The 9,853-nt window shown below is 37.1% G+C and overlaps 1 pseudogene; it reads left to right on the forward strand.

The window, feature by feature from the left end:
• Positions 1–3,953: 3,953 nt before the first annotated feature.
• Positions 3,954–4,032, forward strand: LOC142834540 (small nucleolar RNA U3; annotated as a pseudogene).
• The last annotated feature ends 5,821 nt before the right edge of the window (positions 4,033–9,853 follow it).

The following is a 9,853-nucleotide window of genomic DNA, read 5'->3' on the forward strand; positions in this document are numbered from 1 at the left end:
TTGTGAATTTTTAAAATCTATATTCTAAAATAACTTCACAAAAACTCTGAGGTAATTACTTAAGATTATTTCTCAGTACTATTCACTCTTACCTGTGGTACTGTGTTAGACCATAACAAAAGCTGATATTCATTCTGGCTAACTCTAGTCTGGCATTTTACATGGGTCATCTAATTTATTCTTTAATAAACACCATTGAAAAGGATAACATCCTTACTAATTAGAAAGTAGGAGAAACAAGTCAGAAGAGGAAAAAGTGACATACCCCAGAAGAAGGAGGAGCAAATTGGTACATTAGGGCTGGATACTGAAACCATGATGCTTGGGAGAAATATTGAAAACAGGGAAAGGATAATGATTGCAGGGCAGTTGATAGCTGAACAAGCCATTCTCAAATTTCATTGGCTTAATATAATTTTATAAATTTATTGCTTTCTCCTCTCATTGTTTACTGATGCTCTTCCATCTCAAAGACTAAGTCCCTCATTATCTACAAGAGCCATTTTTATATGTTTATAAATTATACATTCTTATTAACTTTTTAATTGTGTTTGTGTGGTGTGTGTGTGTGTTTGTGTGTGTGCGCGCACGCGCGCCCGTGCATACCCAGGGTACGCAAGTGGAGATCAGAGAACTTTTTCGAGAGTTAATATTCTCATCTTCTACCGTCTTTGAGGCAAGGTCTCTCTTGTTGCTTCTGCTACTGCACTGCATACTATGTGCTAGCTTGCAAGAAGCTTCTCGATGATTCTCTTGTCTCTTCCTCCCATCTCACTATAGTATGATTGACATTACAGATGCATGTCACTGTGTTGGGTATTTATTTGACTTTTAGGGATCACTCTCAGGTGCTCAGGGTTATGAGGCAAGTATTTTTGTCCACTGAGTCATTTCTCCAATCTCCTTATCATATTTTTCCCAGACAATATTGCAAATTCCTCTAACAAAGCCTTACTCACTTTATTTAACCTTCTGTTTGTACTCATTTGGATACATTTTTAAACCAACATAATCCAAAAATTCTTCTCTGAAACCAGTACTTCAGTGGCAAGAAACACACTGAAATGAAAGCTATTCCACATTTTTTTCTGAGCCATCAAAAATACATAAAATCTAAATGGCTCACAAATACTTTCTCTGGTGTTTTTATTATTTTGTTTATACTACTGTACAAAGGTATGAGTGCCTGGACTTATAAAACTTAATGAACCATTTGAAACAAAGCTTCAAATATTGCTTCAAAATATTTGAAGCAATTCAAATTATTCAAAAATGCTTCAAATGTTGCTAATTCTTTATTTTAATCAGACAGACCCTAAGAGTCCATTTATAGATAGATGCAGAGTTGTGTGTTCAAATGGTCTCTTTTATTTCTATGAGACCTCAACTCATTTTTAAATGCTGTGTTTTGTGTAGTGACTGGTAAATTAATTTAACAAGTGGTTAGAGTCCTTGACAAATTACCATGAAAAAAAGTACAAATGACTTAGATGCTATTTTCAGAAATTGCATTGTTAAAATCTTGCCTCTTCTCTTGTTTCTCCAACATCAATGAATAGTATCTTTTGATTTTTATCTGGTTGTCAGGCCAGAAAACAGAGTAGCATTTAATTCATCAGTCTTTCTTATCTCTCATATTTAATTAATCATCAAGTTAACACAGCTTCCAATTTGATTCAACTTCCTTTTAAAAACCTCACGAAACTAAACAATGTTCTTATTCTCACTATTATTACTCTCACCCAGTATTGAATCACTCCTTCAAAGATTCAAGAAAGATCTTAATTGGGTTCCTTGAATTTTGTTTTTTATAGCCTATTCTCCCTTTAGCAGCCATTCACAAATCTGGCCAGTTTATATTAAAAGACCCATTTTCATAATCTGTTACAAATGCTTCATCTTCCCACCCCCAAAGCCAATTGCACACCCAGCTGAAGAAGCATGCAATTCTGTTTCCTGCTGTATGTAGTTCCTTTACTTATAGTTCTTGCACCTCTTTCCTACAAAGCTCTCCTTAAGTCTTACAGAACTGCCTGAAGTCCACAGGAATGAAAGGCTGGAAATGCTAGGTGTCGAAAGGAACCCTTGATAAGAAAATAAAAAAGACAAAAATCTGGGTACAGGAGGTCTTAATGAACTGATGACTCATGATAGCCAGTGTATTAGGAAGTACATCTTACATACTGTTTAGTAGGGAAAGATGGGACAGAGTCAGCATAAAGCTATAACACATTGGCAAAGGCTAACAGGCAATTTTACACAACTAGCATATAGGCTATCTCAAGAATGTGACAGACGGAGCACACAGTTGCTCAGAGACTGCTGACTACAGCTCTTCAAGGGGAAAAGTTACATTCCCAGGAACTGAGAGCCTGACTTCTTTGAGGCCCTGGTTCCAGATCCAAACTTTGACTTCCTTAAGTCTGTCTCTGAGCAAGAACACAGAATTGGTGTTTCTTTTTGCCTTTTCTTCAGGACCTCTGAGAAAGCCTTGGATAAGCCTGTCTCCCAACACAGAATACCTTTCACTTTCCCAAATGCTCAGGCTTTTTCTTTTCTACCTAGCTTATTATGCCTTAACTTACTCTTTTTCAAGAATTTTCTTCTAACCACTATTTATTCTTTAGCTCTCAGTTTAGCTCTCCATCTCTAACTTCAAGGCTCAGGCATTTCTCCCCTGTATTCTAAAATTCCTCTTCAATTCAGTTCAGCAAACATCAGATCCCTTAAACTTAGAATTACTTCCTGACATGATGTCACTTCACCAAAAATATTTGGGAGATGACCTTAATTATTTAACAACATAAAAAACTCTCTGTGGAAAGAACAAACACAGCCAACAAGGAGACCTTGCCTGTCCTTAGGATCGATGCGTTGCGTTAATGGAAGAGTTCTTCAACATAAAGAATGGCCATAGGTGAAGTTAGAAACAAAGCAAAAATAGAAGAAAACTGGGGAATTCAGTGGCAGATGACTGAGCTAAAAGCAAACAGTTTGGGCTCAGATTCTCTAGCGAAGTTGTTTCAGTTTTCAGCCATTGTAGCTATGAAGGTAGATTCAAAGCATTGTAATTCTTTTTGAAATTTTCACTTATTTTTGTTTGTTTATTTGTTTGGTTGGTTGGCTGGGTTTTTTTTTTCATTTTTTCATTCAAAAATTTATACTTCCTCCCCTCCTCCCTCTCCTTCCTTCCTTAAGAGAGGCAGGGAACCCTGCCCTGTGGGAAGTCCAAGTCCACCCCCACCCCCCATCCAGGACTAGGAAGCTTTGCATCCAAATAGACTAGGATCCCAAAAAGCCAGTACATGCAGTAGAAACAAGTCCCAGTGCCTTTTTTTATTAATGGTTTCTCAGTCAGCCCCCATTGTCAGTCACATTCAGAGAGTTCAGTTTGATTGCATGCTCATTCAGTCCCGGTCTTCAATTATGTATTTGGTCCCCATTCAGTTTCAAAAACAAAAGAAAAAAGAAAAGAAAAAAAAACCACTAAAATTCTAAATTCCAGTTAATCACCCAATAGAATATACATACAAAATCACTTTGTCTCTCAGCCTGGGAGAGTCAGAAACTCCTGCTTTAGATGAAGCATCTTGTATCCAATACTCAAGGTCATTCATAGTCCAAGCCTATCCTGTTTTCAAGGTTGGCTTCTTCAATGAACCACACTCTTTGAGGATGCCCAGACCTTCTGGATAGTGGCTTCTGCAGAGAGAAATGCGTTTTTGTGGGATGAATTCATCTGTTGATTCCCGAACATCTGTAGGATAATTGTTACCAGAAAAACAAACCAATATTCAGATTTTAAAATGTCAGGTGCAGCTACCAGCTCATAAGTCACTTTAACTGGGTTAGTTAAATTCTCTAAACTTCAAATTTTCTCATTTAAAAAACATATAGTCATATATGACCAATAAATTTTAGAGATGGAAGAGTATATTAAGATAATTTTATCCAAGACTATACTTTCAGGGATCATTTCTGTAGTTTCTCTGACTGCATAGAGCACCGGAAACCATGAGGATGTGATGTAGTGTTCCCTCAAAAAAGAAAAGATAATTATATTCAACACTTGCTAGAATATGTTCTATGAAACACTTAAAGTTTCTCTATACGTACTTCCCCAAAACAGATTCATAAGCTAACATATTTTTTTAGGAATAACTTAAAGTTTAATAACATTTAATAATCTTTTTTACTACAGAACTTTTTGGAGCCTTTTATATGTGGAGGTGTGTATGTATTCTTAGAAGTCAGAATGATTAATGTCTTTATATAGAGACATATAGTCACGGTTAGAACTTCTGTCAAGTTTTATCCAATGTTTATTCAGTCCCAGTCCAGTTGGCCTTGGTGAGCTCCCAATAGATGAGCCCCACTGTCACAGTGGGTGGGCGCACCCCTCGCTGTCCTGACTTCCTTGCTCATGTTCTCCCTCCTTCTGCTCCTCATTTGGATCTTGGGAGCTCAGTCTGGTGCTTCAATGTGGGTCTCAAAGTTAGGTCATTTGATCTGAGGGCTGATGAGAAGCCAAGGACAATGGCACTGGGTTTTGATCCTACTGCATGAACTGGCTTTGTGGGAACCTAGCCTGTTTGGATGCTCACCTTCCTGGACCTGGATGGAGGGGGGAGGACTTGGACTTCCCACAGGACAGGCAATCTGGACTGCTCTTCAGAGTAGAGAGGGAGGGGGAATGGAGTGGGGGGAGGGGAAGAGGAGTGGAGAGAGGGGGAGAGGAGTGGAAGAGGAGGAGAGGAGTGGGAGGAGGGGGAGGGAAATGGGAGGCAGGGAGGAGGTGGAACTTTTTTCAATAAAAAAGTATAGTACAGACAACAGAAGCAACAGCTATTCCATGAAAACATATGTCTAACCACTATACATTTAATGGCAAAGCATTAAATGCAAACTTGTTGCAGTTTTAGGACAAAATAGAAAATCTCCTCTTCGTGTCTTCTATTCAGAATTCTGCTGGAGGTTCTGAGTGATTAAACCAGAAAGAAAGTAATATAATTTAAAAGAAAAATAAAAAACTGTTTTTAACACTTATATGATGGTAATAAATAAAATAATCTATCAAAAAAACCAAAAAACAAAAAAAGAACTTCTGTCAAAAAGTGTTCTGTGGGACTAGGGTTGGGTCAAACACATCAGAGCTGTGCAAATAGATTCCTTGGGGTAAGGACACTGAGGACCAGAACAAAGGATTTACTCAGTCTCATTAAGTCACTGCAACACTAAGTCAGAACAAGACTTCTAACGTGTCTGGTTCTACTGTCAGCACATTTTTTATTCATTTATGAAGAACTCTCCCTTTTGAGGCCACTGACTATTAGGAAGTCACTTGAGATGTGAGAGTGAAGTCTCATGTATAACGTGTCCATAGGGAATCTTTGAAACAAAGGAGTTCCTAATAAACATTTTCTAAAACCCGAGCATTGGCAAAACCTGGAATATAGTCAGCACTTAGTACCTGGTCATCATGGGCATCTGCCTAATTAGTTGGTATGCACAAACATCGCTGAGGGTTTATCTCTACTACAGAAACTGCATAAGCACTAATATGCATATTCCAGAAGAGAGACCTGCTTTTCGTGTTTTTCAATTCCAGTTCACTTAACTTGGGTTCCAGATATTTGTCATTAGTCAACACTTATACTTGACTCCCTCTACCCCTGCCAAAATGAAACGAAACCCGATGAATAATTCCAAACAGTTGGAAAACAGTCCACACTATACTAAATCCTTCCTGTGATCTGCTAGTTAATATGGAAGTAAGAGTGAGATGTAGCCCTGGTAGACCAAGAATCTTACTCTAAACCAACACATCTAAAAACCTGGGGAAAAAGGAAGGTCCACAAATTAAAAAGCAACAATTGAAATCTAATCATATGTTCTCTCAATTTACTGACTACCCCTGTGGTGCTACCCAATTTTATTAGAATTTAATTCTGTATTCTATTTTAAAATTTTATTTACATTAATTTGTAGTACTAGCACAAAACTCTATCAAAAAGGTAACAATTTTTATCACTTTATTATATTTTCTGGTTACTGTCTCTGGGTTTCAACATTCTAATAGGGATTCTTTTGTTTTATTTCATATCTAGGACAAAAACTGTGAAGCCTGTTCAAGGCTAGATCCTGCTAGGTTGTTAAACACAGTAGGGACCTTGAGTGAAGGTATGTGCTGTAATTGGCTGCGAGGGCCAGAAAGTTGAACATTCTCATTCTTCTTCAGTCTCTTTATCTTGGGTATCTTGAAAGTATATAATCATTCTGTAGTTGTGCTCTGACTTCAAAAGTGTAATAAGAGCTCAGCTAGAAATGCTAGGTCATCCCTGTCTCCAAACTTGCCAGCAAATAAAAATGCAGTTCTCTTCATCTCTAACCTGGAAGTACCTCCATCTCTCAGAACCATCTGACCATTCAGAGATGGGTCATGGTCAATGTGAAGTAGAAAAACTGATTCATTATGTCTTCTTCATTTTATATGCAAGAAAACCAAAGCGGGGGTGGAGAGAAGGCTGAGTCTCAAGATCACAGACTAAGAACATTGCTGAATCAGAATTTTTCCCCACTAAGTAAATTGGGTAATAGTTCTTACTAGTTCTGCCTACTGACCAATACTTATAGATATCTGAAGATTATGGAACTCTTTCTGGTATTCTTTCGGTTTCGTTTTTAAATTTCTAATTAATACCAACAATGGATCACATATGGACTCTGTGTGAGTTTCAAGACAGCTACATTACTTATATGTTCACTATTTTTGAAAGTTCCTAGTTCGGTGAATAAATTAGCCAGTTCTTTACATCAGTCTCCTAACCCCAACTATCCCTGAAAAGTTCACCATATAAAGTCAGTTTTGTCCTTCATCCTGAATAGCTATGTACTAAAAGGTTACACTTTAAAGCAGTGTCTTCCATATAATTCTTAAGCCTATAGAAACATTCTTCATCAGATGGTATAATTATCTATTTACTCCATTAAGACGTCCTGTACATTCACTATATGAAAAAATGGTATACAATGCACAATGGACATCAAAGAGAATGACACAGGTGCTGGACTGGAGTAGCTGATGTCCTAATGAGAAAACAGAGCCTCTCAACATGTAATGAAATAAATGGCACCAGATGCATGACAGAAAGAAAAGGACAGCCCAAGTCTACCAAAGAAACCAGAAAAATACTTTCTAGGGAAGGCAATGTAACTCATGGAGAATATGGCAGAGAAAGACCTCATGAGAAAACATAGCTGGCCATCTGCCTTCAAGATAATTGGAAAATCTGATCCTGTTTTGCAAATGAAGAGCTTAGAACTCGAGAACTCAATGAAGCTCGGACAAGGGCGCCTTGTTGGCGATGAACTTTCTTCTGAAGCTCCCAGGTGCTTATACTTCTCAATCGAAAAGCAGCATCCTCTAAATGTGCCAAGAAGTAAAAAAAAAAAATCCTCCAAAATCCTCCAGGACCTAAGATTTGTGGAGATCATAAGTAACCCTTGCTCAGTAAAAGAACCTACCTCCCAACTCAGTCACATTCCCATCAGCAAGCAGAAATTGTTGCAATCTAATGCATTTATATGTTTTGGTTTTCGTAATTTATTTGAGGCACCTCATTTTCCTGGAACAAGTGCTGTTATTTATGACACAGTGGCAAACACTTTACATTTATAGAGGTTATGAATTTTAGTAATGGTTTTGGTGGCAATTTAATCTGTCCTAACTACGAGGCATTTTACAATGACAATTAAATTATTATTAAAAAATAAACCTCAAATGACATCCTTATCACTTATCAACACATCAAAAGTTTCACTGAGCTGCATTCTGGGTGGATCATAAATATCCCGATGTAATCTTAGTGAGCTCATGCAATAAACTTGAGTGAACTTAATTAACTTCTACATTATATTTAAAAGAAAACCCCGCACACATTTTGATGTCGGGGAATGAAACATTATTTGAAAAGTGGGTTTATTACATTCCATGGTGCACACTGATATTTAATATTTAAAGACTCTTAAATTTGATGTACTATACTGATAGCTAAAGGGTTTGGTAGTGCAGTGTGGGAGGGGAGAATGGTGAAATTCTTTCTCCATCTCTTTGAGGAGGTTTTGATTTTAACTGGTCATGCCCCCCCATCCTCTGATCTATTAAAATCTATGCTCGGAGAAGTGTCAAGGATGTTAATGTATACTTTATCAAATTAATTTTAATGTAGGCTGGCTGAATGGCTAATTCCCAAGCTGTGTTCTAAATTTTACAAAACAACTCGACTCCAAATTAGGCAGGGTACTGCATCTATATCAGCAGATAGCATGTCAGCAAAGTATCATTTGATACAAATTAAAAACGAGGGCCCCTTTTTATCTTCATAGAGAATCTAATAAAGAGAAGAAGAAAGTCAGGCTTAATCCACCTCATGGTCTAAATTTATGGGGCACTGGCTAAAACACAATTACTTTTTTCAGATCTACATTTTGGTAATCAGCTTAGACAGTAATGTGAGTTTCTATTTCAAAACCAGGACTTGACATCTGATTTAAATATTGTTTATCTTTCAGTTCCAAAGGCTGTAGACTTAAATGTCAGTGTCCTATAATGATAGCAAATTAACTCTTGACACATGAAGGTAAAGGCAGGTAAAGACAGAAGCACTTAAAAATAATAATGGAAAATACTCATCCAGAAGTAAATGGTAGCATTTGCCTTCACTACATCTATTTAGTCAATTTACCAAACCCCATCACACACACACACACAAACACACATACACACCACACAGCAGAGAGATGGATCAGTAGACAATGGGATACATTTGAGAAAATATGTCCATATTTGAGAAAAGCATTCTCATTTTTCTGGGAGGCTTCCTCAATAACTCTGAAAATGTCTTTTATCCAGCTTCCTGACTAAAATTATTTCTGTATGTATCTGCTTACATTTTAGCATATTTTGTGCACATAAGGTAACATATATATCTTTATAATGGTAATATTATATCAGTGCCTAAGTTGTAGGGTTTTGTTTCAAGCACTATTTTTTTTGCTTTCAAATATCTGCTTTCTGCCATAATTCAACATATTTGAATCATGCTTTCCTACTTTGTTAAACAAGGGCATTAAACTTGATGATGTATAGAATTCTTAGTATAACTTTTAATAGCAGGAGGAAAATTCCTAGAGGTTTCTAAATCCCACCCTTGTTTTCGTGCAAAAATAATATAAAAACTATGATATATCAGGTACTGTTGGCCTAATTCCAATAATGAGGAAAATATTCAAAACTAGTATTCTTATCAACATTTTACACTAGTATTCTCATCCATAGTGTTGAGTACTATTATAAAAGAGGTGGTAGTCAGGCTTTATCTTCTCCTAGCATGTTTTAGGGGGTGTTGCTATTGATTTTGTTTGTTTGTTTTCTAAAATAGGGTTTATCTGTATAATAGCCCTGGCTGTCCTGAAACTTGCTCTGTAGACCAAGCTAGCCTCAAAATGACAGAGATTCGCTTGCTTCTGCCTCCTGTGGGCTGGATTAAGGGCATGTGCCACCCTTCCCAACAATTCTTAGCAATTTTTAATTGTCTGTAATTCTTTATCTTGGTGTGGAACCTTATAAGATTCAATAGTGATTGGTCAGTCCTAGAAATATACGTGCAGGCAACACTGAACACACCTAGCAGGTTGTATTTACATATATACATTACAGTACATTTCCCAAAAGGCAGTCATGGCTCTGTTTGCCCAGTAAGGGATGGTTCTAAACAGAGAATGGAAAGAATTCTGGCAGATTTGAGTTCCTATGAAACTCAAAAGCCAAGCTTATGGTTCTCTCTCTTTCCCC

This window comes from Microtus pennsylvanicus, chromosome 13, assembly GCF_037038515.1.
Source record: "Microtus pennsylvanicus isolate mMicPen1 chromosome 13, mMicPen1.hap1, whole genome shotgun sequence".
NCBI lineage: Eukaryota > Metazoa > Chordata > Mammalia > Rodentia > Cricetidae > Microtus > Microtus pennsylvanicus.